Source organism: Microtus pennsylvanicus, chromosome 5 (assembly GCF_037038515.1).
Source record: "Microtus pennsylvanicus isolate mMicPen1 chromosome 5, mMicPen1.hap1, whole genome shotgun sequence".
NCBI classification, from domain to species: Eukaryota; Metazoa; Chordata; class Mammalia; order Rodentia; family Cricetidae; genus Microtus; species Microtus pennsylvanicus.
Genome location: NC_134583.1, coordinates 51,816,673 through 51,833,268, shown reverse-complemented (window position 1 = coordinate 51,833,268; position 16,596 = coordinate 51,816,673). Strand labels below are relative to the sequence as shown.

The 16,596-nt window shown below is 48.2% G+C and overlaps 1 protein-coding gene across 3 annotated transcripts in view; it reads left to right on the top strand.

Annotated features, from left to right (window-relative positions):
* Positions 1–1,122: 1,122 nt before the first annotated feature.
* The window catches only part of Irag1 (inositol 1,4,5-triphosphate receptor associated 1), a 110,487-nt gene continuing 95,013 nt past the window's right edge, over positions 1,123–16,596 (top strand). Inside the window, exon 1 of one of the 3 annotated variants that reach the window (XM_075971895.1) lies at positions 1,123–1,669. The gene's annotated coding sequence lies outside the window, so the exon portion shown is untranslated. The remainder of the gene's footprint in view (positions 1,670–16,596) is intronic. The other 2 variants (XM_075971896.1, XM_075971897.1) reach the window with 2 other exon arrangements.

Sequence of the window (16,596 nt, the reverse complement as noted above, 5' to 3'; positions counted from 1 at the left end):
GTCTTGTTTCAGACTTAGGTCTATGACATTCGAATTTCTGGAAGAGGAGTCCAGGGCTTCTAAGTTCAGGCTTAGAGATCTGAGTCATTTTGAGGTAGGCAGAGCAGCCAGCCCGGTCAGTGTTAGTAGTTTGCACGTGTGGCCTTGCCAGTGGGCTGCACATCCACAGACAGATGTGGGTCCCCAGGGAAAGAATGATTCGTGAGGCCAACGGACAGATTCGCTAGGCAGCGGGAAGCTTACTCAACACCCAGGAGAGAGGCCAGGACGGTGTGCCGGAAGCAAGCCTGGCACGGAACGGGCTGGATCCAGATTAGTTTGGGAGCACCTGCTCTGTGACTGGCCTGTGGCTAGGGGTTGGAGATGGGGCCGGTGCGCATCCTGGCAGAAGAAGGCATGAGGCCGTGGGCCTTCGAGTTCCAATTCCTCACGCTCTTGCTCAGGACTAAAAGGTAATGGCCAGTACTGGAGTTCTCAGGGTTTAGCAAGTAAAATGTCTGGTTACATTTGAGCTTCAAATGAATAACATGCAATCTTGTGGTACAAGCATGTCTCATGCAGTATTTGGGGCATCCTTGTATGAAAATAATTACATTGCATTTGAGGTTTAAATTTGAGTATCCTATGGTTATCTGCCTGAGTCACCCAAGGGCTTCGCTGTTGAGATCTCTGACTGCAGAAAGGGTGGTGGAGCCCCCATGTGGTTGTCTTAGGGTTGACAATCTGTGCCTTGGGCGCTGTTTCTGAGGAAGGTGAGGAACAAGCATGGACAGGGTGTGGACTTCAGAAGAGAGGCAGGCTTCTCCACCTGAGTGGAGGGGTGTGGTGGGGGCAAGAAATTCATTCATGCTGTTTTAGTACCTATGAGACCCTGGCCCACAGTGCCCTGATCTTTCACTATTGTTCCACTTCAGAGTAGGGTAGACAGAGGCTTTGCCATGTTAAGACTACGTCACTGTTAGGTGGACTGGCCCCTGGGGCTGCTGCCAGGCCTGGAATTAGCTAATCCCCTTCACCATGCCCTTCTTCTCTCTGGCAATTCTGAGGGTTTAAAATGGGAGTAGCCTCCACCCCCAAATCCCTGGGACAGGAAACATTCCCAGCTTCTCCTGGCACTGGGCCAGGATCTTATCTAGGCTCTCAAGCTGGCTGGACACTCAGGGGTGGGAGGCTGCTCTGCATATGTCCCCTTCATCCCCCTCTAGCGAGGACAGTGTCCGGCATCTCCAACCACCCCCCTAGGTACTACCGTAGGCTACAGGGGTACCCCTGCAAGAGCCCAGGATAAGGGGCTACCACTCAGGCTCCAAGTTCCTTAAACCCTGAGACTGACTAAGAGGCTTCTTCTGTCTTTATCCCCAGAGCCAGGCTGCAGGGGGCCTGGTGGATCTCTGATTCCCAGTCCCAGCCCCTCATCCCAGCCCCTCATCCCAGCCCCTCTCTGAGGAGGAGGCAGGCAGCCGGGGCTCTGCAGCCAGAGCTTTTCAGCTTAGAGCTCTGGAGCCAGATGTAACATTGACCTTAAATGGTAAAAGCTCCCCAGAGTGAAGAGAGGCTGGCCAGGGAGGAAAGGGGAATAACTCAGTTTTAGGTAAGTCATCGCTATTGCCTAGAATAACCTGCCTCTTCAGCCCGAGGGAAGCAGAGAGGCGCCTTCTCCTCCTTAAAGGTACAGGGTGCTGGTATGGGGGCACTTAACTTTAAGTTGCAGGGGAAGTGGCTTGGTTGGGTGCTATTTTAGCCGAGTATTTTTATTGTTGCTGTCTTAAGTTTTAAATAAAAAATGAAACTCGCGATCCTCACTAAATCCTGCCCCTTCTGCTTGCTGCTAGAAAAAGCATGTGCAGGTTGGGGGGAAGATGGGGCTTCTCCCCGAGACCCTCACCCTGGTTTTCCTGTGGGACCTTTGTGGCAGTAGAGTAACGCGGGTCAGGGTTGTGCGAGATAGGCAGGGTGGGCTTTCCTCCCCGGGACTTCCTGTGTCTCCGCTTTGTTGCCCCTCAGGTCCGTGTATGTGAATGGCCGTTAAGTCCAGCTGCCTCCATCCTTGACTCTGCTCTGCTTCTATGCGTGACCTTCCTGACCTGTGCTTTGCTCACAGCTCCTGTTTCCATCTCTGATCCCATTTCTCTTTTTGTACCTGTCCCCTAGCCCACCATATCCTGCACCCTTTTGTGGCTCTCTGTGTGTGTCCCAGCCTGTACCCCTCCGGAGATCACTGGAAGCTATTTCTAGAGTGAGTGGCACTCAGACAGGCTTTCCCAAAGGGAAGGTAGCGGAGCAAGGCTCAGGAGAGGCCCAGCTGCTGGGCTCCCTTCTGCGCAGTAAACAGTTGTAAAAGTTGGAGAGGCCTCGGAGTCTGCATAAACAACAGCATGGCCTGGGACCCCTGGCTGGCGCTCCTGCCGCCACAGGAGACAGCTGCTGCTCTTTAACACTCTTCAGGCAGCTTTGGGGTGGCAGAGGAAGCAAGGCAGCCCTGAATTTGGCTGAGCTTCATTCTGCATTGGAGCAGGAGGAAGCTGCCAGGGCTGCCAGTCTGGAGCTTAAGCGAGAAGGGACCTGGAGGAAGCTCCATCCCCCCAAAGAGGTAACACATTCCAGTTGGGCACATGCAGCTACCCATTCCTCGGTTCAGTGGTTTGCCTAAGCCACGCAAGAAGGGTCAGCGCTAGGATTTGAAAGCCGGTCTGCGTGGGTACCCACCCGACCGCTGTGAGTGCCTCTAATACTGGCCTCTGATTCTCAACTGAGCAACAACACAAACAGTTGTTACATTTGGCTCACAATTCAGTGGCATGTGTATACAGCATGTGTGTACAGTACGTGTGCACAGTACGTGTGTACAGCATGTGTGTACAGCATGTGTGTATAGCATGTGTGTACAGCATGTGTGTACAGTACTTGTGTACAGCATGTGTGTACAGTACGTGTGTACAGCATGTGTGTACAGTACGTGTGTACAGCATGTGTGTACAGTACGTGTGTACAGCATGTGTGTACAGCATGTGTGTATAGCATGTGTGTACAGCATGTGTGTACAGCATGTGTGTACAGCATGTGTGTATAGCATGTGTGTACAGCACGTGTGTATAGCACGTGTGTACAGCACGTGTGTACAGCACGTGTGTACAGCACGTGTGTATAGCACGTGTGTACAGCACGTGTGTACAGCACGTGTGTACAGCACGTGTGTACAGTACGTGTGTACAGCACGTGTGTACAGCACGTGTGTACAGCACGTGTGTACAGCACGTGTGTATAGCACGTGTGTACAGCACGTGTGTACAGCATGTGTGTATAGCACGTGTGTACAGCATGTGTGTACAGCATGTGTGTACAGCACGTGTGTATAGCACGTGTGTACAGCACGTGTGTACAGCACGTGTGTATAGCATGTGTGTACAGCATGTGTGTACAGCATGTGTGTATAGCATGTGTGTACAGCATGTGTGTGTGTACAGCACGTGTGTACAGCACGTGTGTACAGCACGTGTGTATAGCATGTGTGTACATGCGTTGGAGGTGGCTGTTTGTATTCAAGCCTCTGTCTCCTCCCATATGCGTGGTGGTGAGTCATTGCCATGCACGCACCCTTTATGACCCTCTGGGAAGGAAAACCGTGCTAATTGCCCCAACACGAACAAGACATTGTCTATAAATGTATTTTCTGAGCCATGGAGAAGTCGCACAACTCATTTACCCGCAGTTGACCATCTCTAGAGGTTCTGCTTTTGACCCCCACCCCCACCCATGTCCCATTCACCTCTGCTGGGTCCTGTTTCTTGAGAGAACTGTGGGAGGAGCACAAACCCTCATGCTGTGACATGAAGTGTCACATGACCCCACAGCCTTGCTAGGACATACATCTGTCCCTCACTCAGCTTTAAAGGTGGGGGCACTAGGGCTAGAAGGTATTTAGTGCCACCAAGTGACCCAGTATCTTAGGTAGGTTGATATTCCCATGGGATTCCCAATCCCCAATAGGCCCAGGGGCTCTTATTTTGGGATAAAGCATTCTGGGAGTTCTTGGGAGGAAACTGGATTGTTTACATGACAAATGGGCTCCAGCAGTTAAGAGACTGAGTCTATGAGACAGAGTCCACACTGTGTGTTCCATATTCAGAATGAGCCTACTGAGTGCCCAGAGCCAACTGTTTTTGAAAAAAATGGACAGGGGGCTGGAGAGATGGCTCAGTGGTTAAGAGCATTGCCTGCTCTTCCAAAGGTCCTGAGTTCAATTCCCAGCAACCACATGGTGGCTCACAACCATCTGTAAAGACGTCTGGTGCCCTCATCTGGCCTTCAGGCATACAGACAGAATATTGTATACATAATAAATAAATAAATAAATTTAAAAAAAAAAGAAAAAATGGACAGATGGAAAACGTCTAAGGTTTTCCTGGTTAAACAGCATGCAGGTTTATTGATCATGTAAACAAAGATCCAATGGTCAGATTTTGCCGTCTGGAGGATGCTGGAGGAGAAGCTCTGGCTAGCCCCCTCTCCTTCTGTGTCAGCTGAGTAGCCCCACAGGGCCACTGGGCTACTTCATCTTCATTGTGACTTGACAGTCTGTTTAATGCCCAGGGTCCAGATGGAGACATAATAACTCTGTCCCTGCAGCTTCTGGAGCTACCTGAGTCAGAGCAGGGAGATGGAGAAGCAAGTGCTGGTATAGTAAGGGCCATAAGGGTGAGGAGAAAAGGAAAAGAAACGGGCGTTAACTGAGTTCCTGTGGTGTGCTCCGACCTAGTCCAGGTGTGCTCTGTGAGTCAGGGCTTGTGTTCTAACCCAGGGTGCTGTAGTTTAGAGGCACACGGTTCTACTAATGGGGAAGGGGTGGGGTCTAGTTCAGGCAGCTTCTCTCTAGGATTGGGCTGCTTCTGCAGTAGATGTAACCCTCCCTGTAGTTAGTAACTCAGGTCCCAGGGGTGCTGCTACCCAAACAGCACCAAGAAGAGGAAACAGCAATCAAGAAGAGAGAAGGGACCACTCTCTAGGATTGGGCTGCTTCTGCAGTAGATGTAACCCTCCCTGTAGTTAGTAACTCAGGTCCCAGGGGTGCTGCTACCCAAACAGCACCAAGAAGAGGAAACAGCAATCAAGAAGAGAGAAGGGACCACTCTCTAGGATTGGGCAGCTTCTGCAGTAGATGTCACCATCCCTGTAGTTAGTAACTCAGGTCCCAGGGGTGCTGCTACCCAAACAGCACCAAGAAGAGAGGAAACAGCAATCAAGAAGAGAGAAGGGACCACCCCAGCAGCTCTGTGGACTGTGTGTTAGTATTCAGATGACTGTACTGGTCTGTCCTTGAGGTCCTGACAGGATAAGTCTCCAACTGCAGCCTCTAAGAGCACTTTCTGTTTCTGTTTGCTATATTCCCATTGAAAGGTGGGCCTTACCCACTCCCTTCTCTTTCGTTCTCTCTTTCTGCCTCTCTCTCTCCTTGCTTCTCTCTCTTCTCTTCTTCTGCTCCTATCTCCAGAGGCTGGTCTCTCTTCTCCCCTCTCTCCTTTCCCATTCACTTCCCCCAATAAGAACCCCTCCACCCTAGCTCTGTCTCATGATGTCTTTCTCTTGTGCACTGCTTTTTTTTTTTTTTTAAATTACAACACTTTGGGCTTCAGATGACAGCCCTGGTCAATCTCACATGATGGACCTTTGGACCTGGCACCTGAGTTGAGGTAACTCTTGCCTGTGGCCTTGGGCAAACCTTGCCCTCCCTGCCAGGGACTTCTCTAGGGAAGACAGAAAGCAAGTGACAGTCAGACAGGAAAGCTTCCCCAGACGGTGACAGCTATAAAAATGTGTGCCAGGGGGCTGGAGAAATGGCTCAGAGATTAAGAGCAGTAGCTGCTCTTCCAGAGGTCCTGAGTTCAATTTCCCAGCAACCACATGGTGGCTCACAACCATCCATAATGAGATCTGGTGCCCTCTTCTGGCCTGCAGGCATACATGCGGGCAAGAACACTGTATATATAATAAATAAATAAATCTTAAAATAAAATAAAACTTAAAAAAAGTATGCGAGGACTGGGCTTAGGCACAATATTGGAGCCTTCAGCATTCCATCATGGATTAGGGAGGGGCTCACAAGGTCCCACCCTTCCCTGAGGAGCTGTAGGCTGTTAAGAGTTGTGTTGGAGCCAATCTCTTCATCAGTGTAGCCATTAAGATGCCTATACTCTAGTAAGTAACCCCCCCATGCTTACATAGACAACCCTAATTAACTCAGTGGCTCAAAAATAAATAAAAATAAAATTAAAAAAACCACAGAAGAAGAGGACTAATGGAGAAGTGAGGAAGCAGGAATAGGAGGGGATAAGGGAGAGTGTTGAGGGTGAATATGATTGTGATCATGTTCATTTGTGTGTGTGTGTGTGTGTGAAATTGTCAAAACCATCTTAAATTCAACCAAATGTCTTCTCAATAACAACATGGTTAAATAATATAATTAAAGTTATTACTACAAAACGAAGTGTCTTAATCAACACTGGTTACGTATTGTTTTCCTTTATTTATAATTTTTAGTCAGTTATTTTCTGGTAGTAAGAGTAGTTTACGCTCCTGCTAAACTTTCTTTGGGAATACAGAAACTAGTATAAAAACGAAATTCAGAAGTAAGTATAAAGAGGAGAGCCACTTCAGAATCCCGTCATTCAGGGATAAATACCGCTATTATTATGGTATATTCCTTATTTATACAGTTTTACCATTCAAGGGCTGTGCAGGCCAAGACCCTGCTTAGCCATTGAGATCGTGTGAGAGGCAGCTTCAGGAGATTCTTCTATAAGCTCATCTCCACTCTCCTCTCCTCCATTGCCCTTCTTTGGAGACAAGGACTTGGGTAGCCCAGGTTGGCCTCGAATTCAACAAGTAGCTGGAGATGGCCTTGAACTTCTGATCTTATTCCTCAGTACCCACCACGACTTTCAGTGTCCGCATCACAGCTTATCAAATAGTGCTTCAAGTGTTCTGGGTGCCATTGTCATTTCTGTCAACTTAACACAAACCTAAGTGTCCCTGGGAGGAAGGAAACTCAATGGAGGAATTGCTTCCACCAGATTGGCCTGCGGGCATGTCTGTGGGCATTTTCTTAATTGCTGATTGATGTGAAAGGGCCCCCACATGGGCAGTTTCATCCCTGTGTGAGTGGGCCTGGGTTGTTTAAGAATGTAGCTGAGCAAGCCACAGGAAATAAGCCAATAAGCAACATTCCTCTGTGGTTTCTGCTTCAAGCTCATGCCTTGAGTTCCTGTTTTTGTTTCTCTCTGCCCAAGTTGCTTTGGACTTGGGTTTATCCCAGAAAGCAAGCTAGAACACTAGGCAGTCAGCCTACCAACTGAGTCAGATCCCAGACCTGTAGATTCTTTATATTGTCCTATAATTTATAAAGCTAAGACCTCGAAGGGCTTTGTAGTCTGTTTTTTTTTTAAAGCTGCAATTCCACTGTGATCTTTTCTCTGCATTAGTCACAGTTCTTCGAGCCCAATGGTTTTGCAGTGGCTTCACCGTGCAGAGTCATGTTAGCCATGGCATTTCCATCAACAGCCTTCCTGTTAGTGGTGCTTGCAATGTGGGTTTCCCTAGAGGATTACCCGAGGGACACACATGAGGTGATGACTTTCCCACGTGTTTGAGAGCTCAGTTCTCAGAGGTGAATATGTGCTGTGTGGCCTGAAACTTAGGCTGTTCTGCAAGATGGCTGCCAGTGGGGTTCTGGCCAGCCTTAAGCACAGACAAGCGCATGGTTAGGACACAATTTCTAGATCCTCTTGGTCTCCTGTGCTAAGGAGGGATTCTGTGTTTGAAGTCCCGTGTCTGGGAACGAGAGTTGCTAAAGCAGATAAGCCTGGGAAGATCAGGAAGTGATCACCCTGTGTGAGCCCAGCGTGCCTTCAACAGCTTTCTTCTGCTTCCTTGTCTCTCTTCTTGGTAAATTGAGAACAGGCCTTGGCGTGGAACCTTTGGTAAGCAATAGCTGGAATGGAATTACTGTTTTCATTGCATTTATAGCTCTTTCTCTGTGTTAACTGGTACTGACGTTTTGTCACTTTAGATAGGGCATAGAGTTTCCCCTTTAAATAAATGCAACAGTGGTTGCTGGATCACCGAATGCCTGTTGTGTACTGGGTGATAGTCAGAGCTTCACCAGCAGTGGCTCACTAAGCTGTCATGACAACCCTTCCAGGCAGCTGCCGTCGTTGTCTTCAGTGCACAGATGAGGCACAGAGAGGGAAGGGCAAAGAACTTGCCCAACAGCATGCAGTTAGTAGGTGGTAGAGCCCAGATTTCAACCTTGGTTCATTGCTTACAAATGAATATTAATAGATGAACAGGCATGGCAAAAATGATCAGAGTCATGTGCAAAGGATCCAACTAGCCGATAGCTCGTGGGACAGCAGGTACAGTGCTGGCAGTGTTGGGGAGCTCAACCCCATGAGGGAGGAGCATGCGCACTGCTCACAGCCTGCTGTGGAGGGGAGATGCAATTCCCAGAGTGGCCTCCATGGGAAGGGACACACAGCCACAGTCCGTTCGCCTGCTGACACACTGAAAAGTAGGTGGTTCCAGAGGCTCCTGGGTCAATAAAAGCAAGCTGAAGACACACAGCATAGACCTATTGTACGTGTGTGGTCAGGTGCACGCCGAGCCTCTGTGGAGAGGTGGTTCTATGTTGATCAGCTCTGCCCTCATGGTCACGTGGAGAAATGGCACCTTGTGCAGAGGGCAGCATGGTGCTCTTGGCTACGCATGTGGCTCTCTCACTGATCAGACATATATTTTGAACTCTGTTTCCTCTCCTATGGTACAGATAGTGTCTACTCTGTGAAGGTGAATTCCTCAGCCTATTGTCTGTGTTCAGCCGCCATCTGTTCCTCTCCAAAAGTCCCAAAAAGAAGACCCCTGCTTTCTATCTGAGGTTCTCACCATACTTAACCATGTGTCTTCTTCTCGCTTGTGTAGACAGTTTAAGGCCAGCAGGGGACTCACTGTCTAGAGTCCCCTTTGAACCCTGGTAGAGTCTTCAGAAGGCCCCATGAGGGCACCTCCTTCCTTTACTCCCTAAGGCCTGTTGAGATTCAGAGACTAATCTCCCTGATATGGTAGGTAAAGCTCCTATGGGAAAATAAAGGTTATGGAGGCCTGAGGCTTTCTAATAGTGCCCATGGTCTTAATCACTGTGCTATTGCTGTGAAGAGACACTGTGTCCAAGGCAGCTCATAGGAAGGAAAGCTTTTTACTGGGAGCTGGTTTACAATTTCAGAGGCTTAGTCCATTAGCATCATGGCAGAGGGCATGGTGACAGGCAGGAGTGGTGTTGGTGAAGTATCTGGGAGCTGCATCCTTATCCACAAGCAGACAAACCACACAGCCCACCCCCAGCCACATACTGCCTCCAACAAGACCACAACTACTCCATCAATCCCACCTCCCAATCCTTCTAATCCTTTTAAACAGTGCCACTTCCTGGTGACTAAGCATTCAAATATATGAGTCTATAGAGACCATTCTTATTCAAACCACCATACCCAGAGGGGAGGCAGGGCCCTTTAAACCTCAGCTAGAGGAGCTAGCACTAATTCCATAGAGAAAGAGCAGGGGAGGAGTTGAGCTGTCCACAGGAGCATGCTTCTGAGCTCCATTGGAATCCTGCCCTCGGTGGAGCCAGCTGGTAGTCTCCTCTCTCATGCAGTACCTGGTGTCTGGCCCATACCTGGTAGCAAAGCTGTTCCTTCAAGAGACATGAGCCCAAGAGATAGGGGCTGCTTGTTGAGAGACTCTGAGGTTAACACAGTCACATGACAGTGGGAACCTCAGTTCCTGCCTTTTCCACTCTCAGGGTGTTCGACTTCTTGCCTTCAAATATGCCTGGTAGAGGACTCGTGTAATAGAAACATTCCTTGTATAAGACTTGCTCCAACTAGAAGCAACTTAGACCAATTTTTTGTATGTATGTTTGTACATATATATGTGTGTGTGTGATGTATGCTTGTGTATATGTTCTTGGACATGTGTACATGTGAGTGTGGAGGTCAGATGTCAACACTGGATACCTTTTGTCACTGTCCACCTTATTTTTTGAGACAGTGTCTCTCACAATTGGGACATCTGAACCTAAGTCCTTTTTCAAATCTTTACTCAGCTGTCTCTTCAACCCCTGGTTTTTGCCCACTACAATCTAAGTTCTATATAGGCAATTCCAGGCCAGACTTAAATGTTTTCTTTAGCTCCTACTTTTGGGTTACTTCTGGGTTGCCAATTTTTTTAGCAGCATGTATATGTCATATCTGATATAACTCATGCCTCATAAAATTCATATGTTAGCTATCTGTGGTGTTTTGAGTGGGATTGGCTTTATTGGTCCACAATATGAATGCTTGGTCCCAGTTGGTAGAACTGCTTGGGAAGGATTAGGAGATGTGGCCTTATTGGAGGGTATCACTGGGGGTGGGCTTTGAGGTTTCAGAGATTCCACACTGCCTCTCAGAGTCTCTTTCTCTGCCTCACAGCTGTCCAGATGTGAGCTTGTACTGTTGCTCTAGTGTCATGCCTCCTCCCTGCTGCCGTATTCTCCATGATGCTCGTGGATGCCAACCCTCTGAAATCGTAAACTCCAAGAAAACTCTTTTATAAGTCATGGTGTCTTATCATGGCAACAGAAAAGTCACTAAGACACCATCTAAGGTTGATAGGAGCCAACTGATTCGGGAAGGCTAGATCACTTAGTCAGGACCACACATCCAGGTACTAGTCTTTGTTCTTTGAAATAGGGTCTTGCTGTGTATCTAGGTTGGTATAGTACTTTCTGTGTAGCCCAGGCTGGCCTGGAACTTGTAGCAATTCTTCTGCTTTATTATCTCAAGTTTTAGGATCATACATGTAAGCCACTAACCTCGCTACTAGTGAGAAGGTAGACTAAACAAACACCACACTCCCAAGTCTCCAGCTTGTATCCCTCTGCAGCTTACACAGTGAGACTCAGAGCAGGGGAGAATATTGAGCCTTCTGTTCCTACTTTTTCAAGAATCAATCCCAGAAGGCCCCAGTGCAGCTGATCAGAACAGAGGCCCTGACTCTTGGAGCATGAATCTGGGGTACCTGCATCCCCACTCCAGGCCTGCTTTACTCTGTCCCTCTCCTCTGTCTTCTCTCAGTGTGTGACAGTCTTTCTAAAGTCTCATCATCTTCCCCATGATCAAGCCCCTTCTATTTGGGAAGCAAACCTAAGTCTAACCTCATGAGCCTTCTACTGGCAGGAAATGCCATGTCCTGCACTGTGAATCTTGCATCACTGTCTACGGCTCATCAAGATTTTTTTCCCTGAGAGTTTATAGGCACTTCCACAGTTAACGAGGCAGTCAAAAGTAACAACTGATCAAACCCCAGCTACACAAATTGCCTTGTGTCCTTGGACAAAGCCCTAACTTCTTCCTGGCTCCTTCCCCATATAATTATGTCCATTGCTTAAGGGTCATTGTGAAGAGGAGGAGGAAATCTAAACCATTGCACATGCAAAGTCGTCGTCCATGTACTGAGGAAAGGGCTCAGAGGGTAATGTGCTTGCTGTGAAGTGGGAGGACTTGAGTTCAGACGCCCAGTTTGAGGATACAATCCACCACAGTGGGAAAACATGGCCACAGGAGCAGCTTGGGGCTGTGGCAGCAGGAGAATGAACTACTTGCTCACACCTGGGCAGATCAAAAAGAGGGAACGGGGGATTCTGGTGTGCAGTTGACAGTCTCCTTTCTCCCTTTTATTAGTCCAGGACCCAGCCCATAGGGTGGTGCCCACATCTGGAGTGGATCTTCTCTGGAAATGCCCACATAGACATAGACATAGACATAGACATCGACATAGACATAGACATAGACATAGACATCATAGACATAGACATAGACATAGACATAGACATAGACAGGTGTGCCTCACCCGTGCCCTAGGTGTTTCTTAACCCAATCTGTAGAGAGAAGTTTCTATCCCATCCGGTCCCACAGCCATTCAGTCCCAAATAAACAAACAGAGGCTTATATTAATTATAAACTGTTTGGCCTATTGTTCATGCTTATTACTAATGACCTCCAACTTAAATCAACCCATAATTCTTATCAATGTTTAGCCATGTGAATGGTACCTTTTCTCAGTAAGGCATTCTCATCTTGCTCCCTCTGTGTCTGGCTGGTGACTGAGTCTCTGCCTTTCCTTCCCAGAATTCTCTTAGTCTGGTTGCCCTGTCTATACTTCCTGCCTGGCTACTGGCAAATCTGAGTTTTATTAAACCAATAAGAGTGACAAATCTTTACAGTGTACCAGAGCATTATCCCACAGCACTAATCAATTTGACAAGAGCAACTATCATAGAGATAGAAATTGTGGTGGTCATGACAGTTATCTTTCAATATAGGATGCATAATGCCACTACTGGAAAAATAGTTATGAAATAGTAAGGAAGTTTATTTGTTTCTATTTTTTTAAATAAAAATAAAAAATGGTTTCCAAGTTTTTTCCTATGTTCTGTCAGGTTATCTTGTATTTCTTTTTTTTGTTTGTTTTGTTTATTTTTGGAGGCAAGATCTTGCTGTGTATCCCAGGTGGGCCTTGAACTCATGATCTTTTTGCCTAATCACCCAAATGCTGGAATTTACCTGCATGCTCTCTTAGTCCTGGCATGTCTTGTACTGCACGGATGGGCCAACTGTACTATGAGGACTATTTCTCTAGGGCACAAACCTAGCCTGATCAGACTCCAGTGATTCCTTCTCTCAGAAGAAAGATCTTGAATAACCCAGCATGGGATCAGCAGCAACGGTCAGTGGTCAGGATCATGGGACACAGATGTGGCTATGGAGAATCAGCTTAGGTCATCTGTGGGTTGAGACCTCTTGGGGGTTGAATGATCTTTTCACAGGGGTCCCGTATCCGATATCCTGTATACCAGATATTTACATTCCGATTCATAACAGTAGCAAAATTCCAGTTATGAAGTAGCAACAAAATAATGTTATGTTTGGTGTCACCATGTGAGGAACTGTATTAAAGGGGAAACTGTTGAAATCAAAAGTGTTTTCAAAAGAGGTTTTGTCTCGTTAACTTGCTTTGTTTTTTTTTGGCCCACCTGCTAAGCTTCCCTGCTCCCCACCTCAGCGCACACACAGAGAGCTGCATCCATCACATGTGGGAATTTTACCTTTAAGCCATTGGAGGGCAGCCTTATTTCCTTGCCCTTGTCCCTGTATGGCCAGTGTAAACAGACAGGTTTGGTGTTTCAGGATTCCCCTGACCCAGTCAGTGGCAGACTATTCCTTAGTTCTTCTGGGCCCAGGGAAAGCAGGTGTGGAGGTGCTGGGGATTTCACGTCTTAGACCCAGGAATGGTTGGCAAGTTGTCCCTACACCAGTGTTCTTAGAGTTTGGAAGGCATCAGTCATTTCTGCACACACAGCACCGTCTCAGAGCTCAGAGAGGAAGGCTGCATTTGATGAAATCTATAGGGCTGTGTTTTATATGATGACAACAAGAAGAACAACAGAAGCCCTGTTATTATTACTCTAACAGCTAGCGTTTATTGAATGTTAGCTAAATACGGTGTCTGATGCATCACCTATACTATTTCATATTTGTGCACTCTGTGAGGTAGTTAACAACATTATCTCCATTTTAAGAAGCTGGTGGAAAGTGTCAGTGCCAAGGCCACATTGTCTTTGGCTGCCAAGTGCATACAGCACGCTGACAACTAGACATTCTGCTCGAATCCTAGCACCTGGGAGGCAGAGGCAGGCAGATCTCTATGAGTTTGAGACCAGTGGGCTACACAGTGATTTTCAAGCAAACCAGGCTTATGTCACAAGACCCTGTTAGGAAGAGGGAGAGAGAGACAGAGACAGAGACAGAGACAGAGACACACACACACACACACACAGAGAGAGAGAGAGAGAGAGAGAGAGAGAGAGAGACACACACACACACAGAGGAGACAGAGACAGAGAGAGAGACACACAGACACAGACACACACAGACACACACACACACACACAGAGAGAGAGAGAGAGAGAGAGAGAGAGAGAGAGAGAGAGAGAGAGAGAGAGAAGAATAATAGCCAGGATGAGGGGGAAGGGGGAAGTTAACACTTGGGAGTTGACTAGGCCAGGAGGGAAGTATAGTTGAGTTAGTAAGGTGTCAAAAAGGTTTTCCCAGGGGGCTGGAGAGATGACTCAAAGGTTAAGAGCACTTGCTGCTCTTGGAGAAGACCCAGGTTTGGTTCCTAGCACCCACGTGGTGGCTCACAACCATTTGTAACTCCAGTTCTAGGGGATCCAACACCCCCTTCTGGTTTTTGTGGGCACTGTATACACCTGGTGCATCTATGCACATGCTGAAAAAATACTCATACCTATAGTAAGAAACAGAACAAAAGTTAGCTCATTGTAGGTTTCGAGAGAGGTACTAAGAAAGGGTGATTCTGTGGCAGGTTGTTCACTAAGAAAGGGTGATTCTGTGGCAGGTTGTTCCTGGGCCCTTGGCAGGCAGGGGATGAATGGATGAGTGAAGTCCCAGGTCTGAAGAGAGTGAGAGCTGTTCAGTGCCCATCCCTGGTGCCATTTCCTGAGAAGAAATGACGCTAACGTAGAAGAGGTGATCCCTGCTCCTAAGCCTGGCTCGCGCTGTGCCGGTGAGCAAACTTGCTCTTTTCTCCAAAGGCTGGCTCCTCACGAGTAGACTGTTTATCCTGCAAAGGCCCAGGGATCCACCCGACAGTTGCATGATTGAGGCCATCCCAGGGCAATAATTGTGACAGACACTGTGTGGGTGACAAGGAGGGGCCTTGCAGGTGTGTTTGAGAGCCAGCTGTTCAGGCTCATTCTCTGAAAGGCCCTGCAGTACCCCTGGGGACAGCTGGGCTGGCATCAGCTGTGCTTAAGGAAACATTTGCAGTTGGAGGGACGCCTATTTCCCTGTCGTTTTGTTAACAAGACGCTTGATTCATGCTTCAGTTTAGACAGCCACTGCGCAGATCAGAGCCAATGGTCTTGTTTTCATCCTTAACGGAGCTGTGAGAGCCTGGTTCCCTTTCCTCGTGCTGTAGGGTCAGTTTCCCCAGACTCTTCGGCTTTGGGAGGAGGAGAGTGCTCTTAGACCCTGGAGCTCAGTCCTGGGAAGGGATGGACCTTATAGGCATCAGAAGTGGAGGAGTTCAGCAGACTTTGGGTACACCTTCGAAGTTTCCAACTGGTGAGCCCAGGAAGACCCAGGCTATGGAGTGTGTGTGTGCAGTCAATAGATAGTCACACAACGCCGGCTTTGACTGTGTTTCTATAGCCTCCCGAGGACCATAGAACCTGCATGGGAGAGATTTTTCTGAGTTGGTTCTTCAGAGTTCATTTTCAGGCACGCGTTAGATGGTACAACCAAGCTCACCGCTGCTGGCCCTGCCCCCAGACTCTCGTTAGCATCTTGTGGACCCCAGGCACTTTTGTCTACAGGGCTCTTTTCCTCCTTCAGAAAGTATTTACGGCTAGGAATGCAGCTCGGTCGGTTGAATATTTGCTTAGCATGTACAAGCCCTGTGCTTCTTCAATCCATAAAACCGGGAGTGACGGGCCACATCTGGAACCCCAGCACTCAAGAGGTAGAGGGAAGAGGATCTGGGGTCTAAGGTCATCCTCAGCTAAGGAGAGCAAAAAATAAAACCAAACTTAAAAGTGTTCTTTTCTAGCCTTGTGGGAAGATAAATACATCTACTGAAACATGTTCTTTGACCTAAAAGTCCATTTTTTTCTTCTGATGTTGAAATTGGAACACTTTTGTGGGTCCCTGGCCCCGGTCCTTCTGTGTCTGATGAAGAAGTTAGTCCTGTCCACATTACCTGTTGTTTTGAGTATCATCAGGAGACTGTAGTGCCAGAATCCCCTGGAATTGGGGCTAGCTGCAGAGTCCTGAGGGCCACCTCAGAAGCACAGTTCTGCACTCTGAACCTTCCCCAGGCCCTGGTGACCGTCTGCAAATCTGTTGCCTGGCACACTGAGAATGCCTGGGCCCCAGAAAACACACTTTCCCTCAAACCTCAGAAAGGAGTTTCATGACAGGAAGTCTGGTATGGACTCTGAGGAGATGTCTTAGTCAGTGTGCTTGCTGTGTAAGCGTGAGGACAAGTCCAATCCCCAGGGCGTACACAGAAAGCCAGGTGTGGTGGCGTGTGCTTGGGATGCTGGCACCAGGAGGAGGAGGTGTGATGGCGTGTGCTTGGAATGCTGGCACCAGGAGGAGGAGGTGTGATGGCGTGTGCTTGGGATGCTGGCACCAGGAGGAGGAGGTGTGATGGCGTGTGCTTGGGATGCTGGCACCAGGAGGAGGAGGTGTGGTGGCGTGTGCTTGGAATGCTAGCACCAGGAGGAGGAGGTGTGGTGGCGTGTGCTTGGAATGCTAGCACCAGGAGGAGGAGGTGTGATGGCGTGTGCTTGGGATGCTGGCACCAGGAGGAGGAGAGCCAGGGAAATCCTTCGGTCTCACTGGATAGCCAGCTTAGGCCTACTAGATGAGTTCTGGGCCAATAAGAGACCCTGTCCCAAACAAACAAACAAACAAACAAAAAACC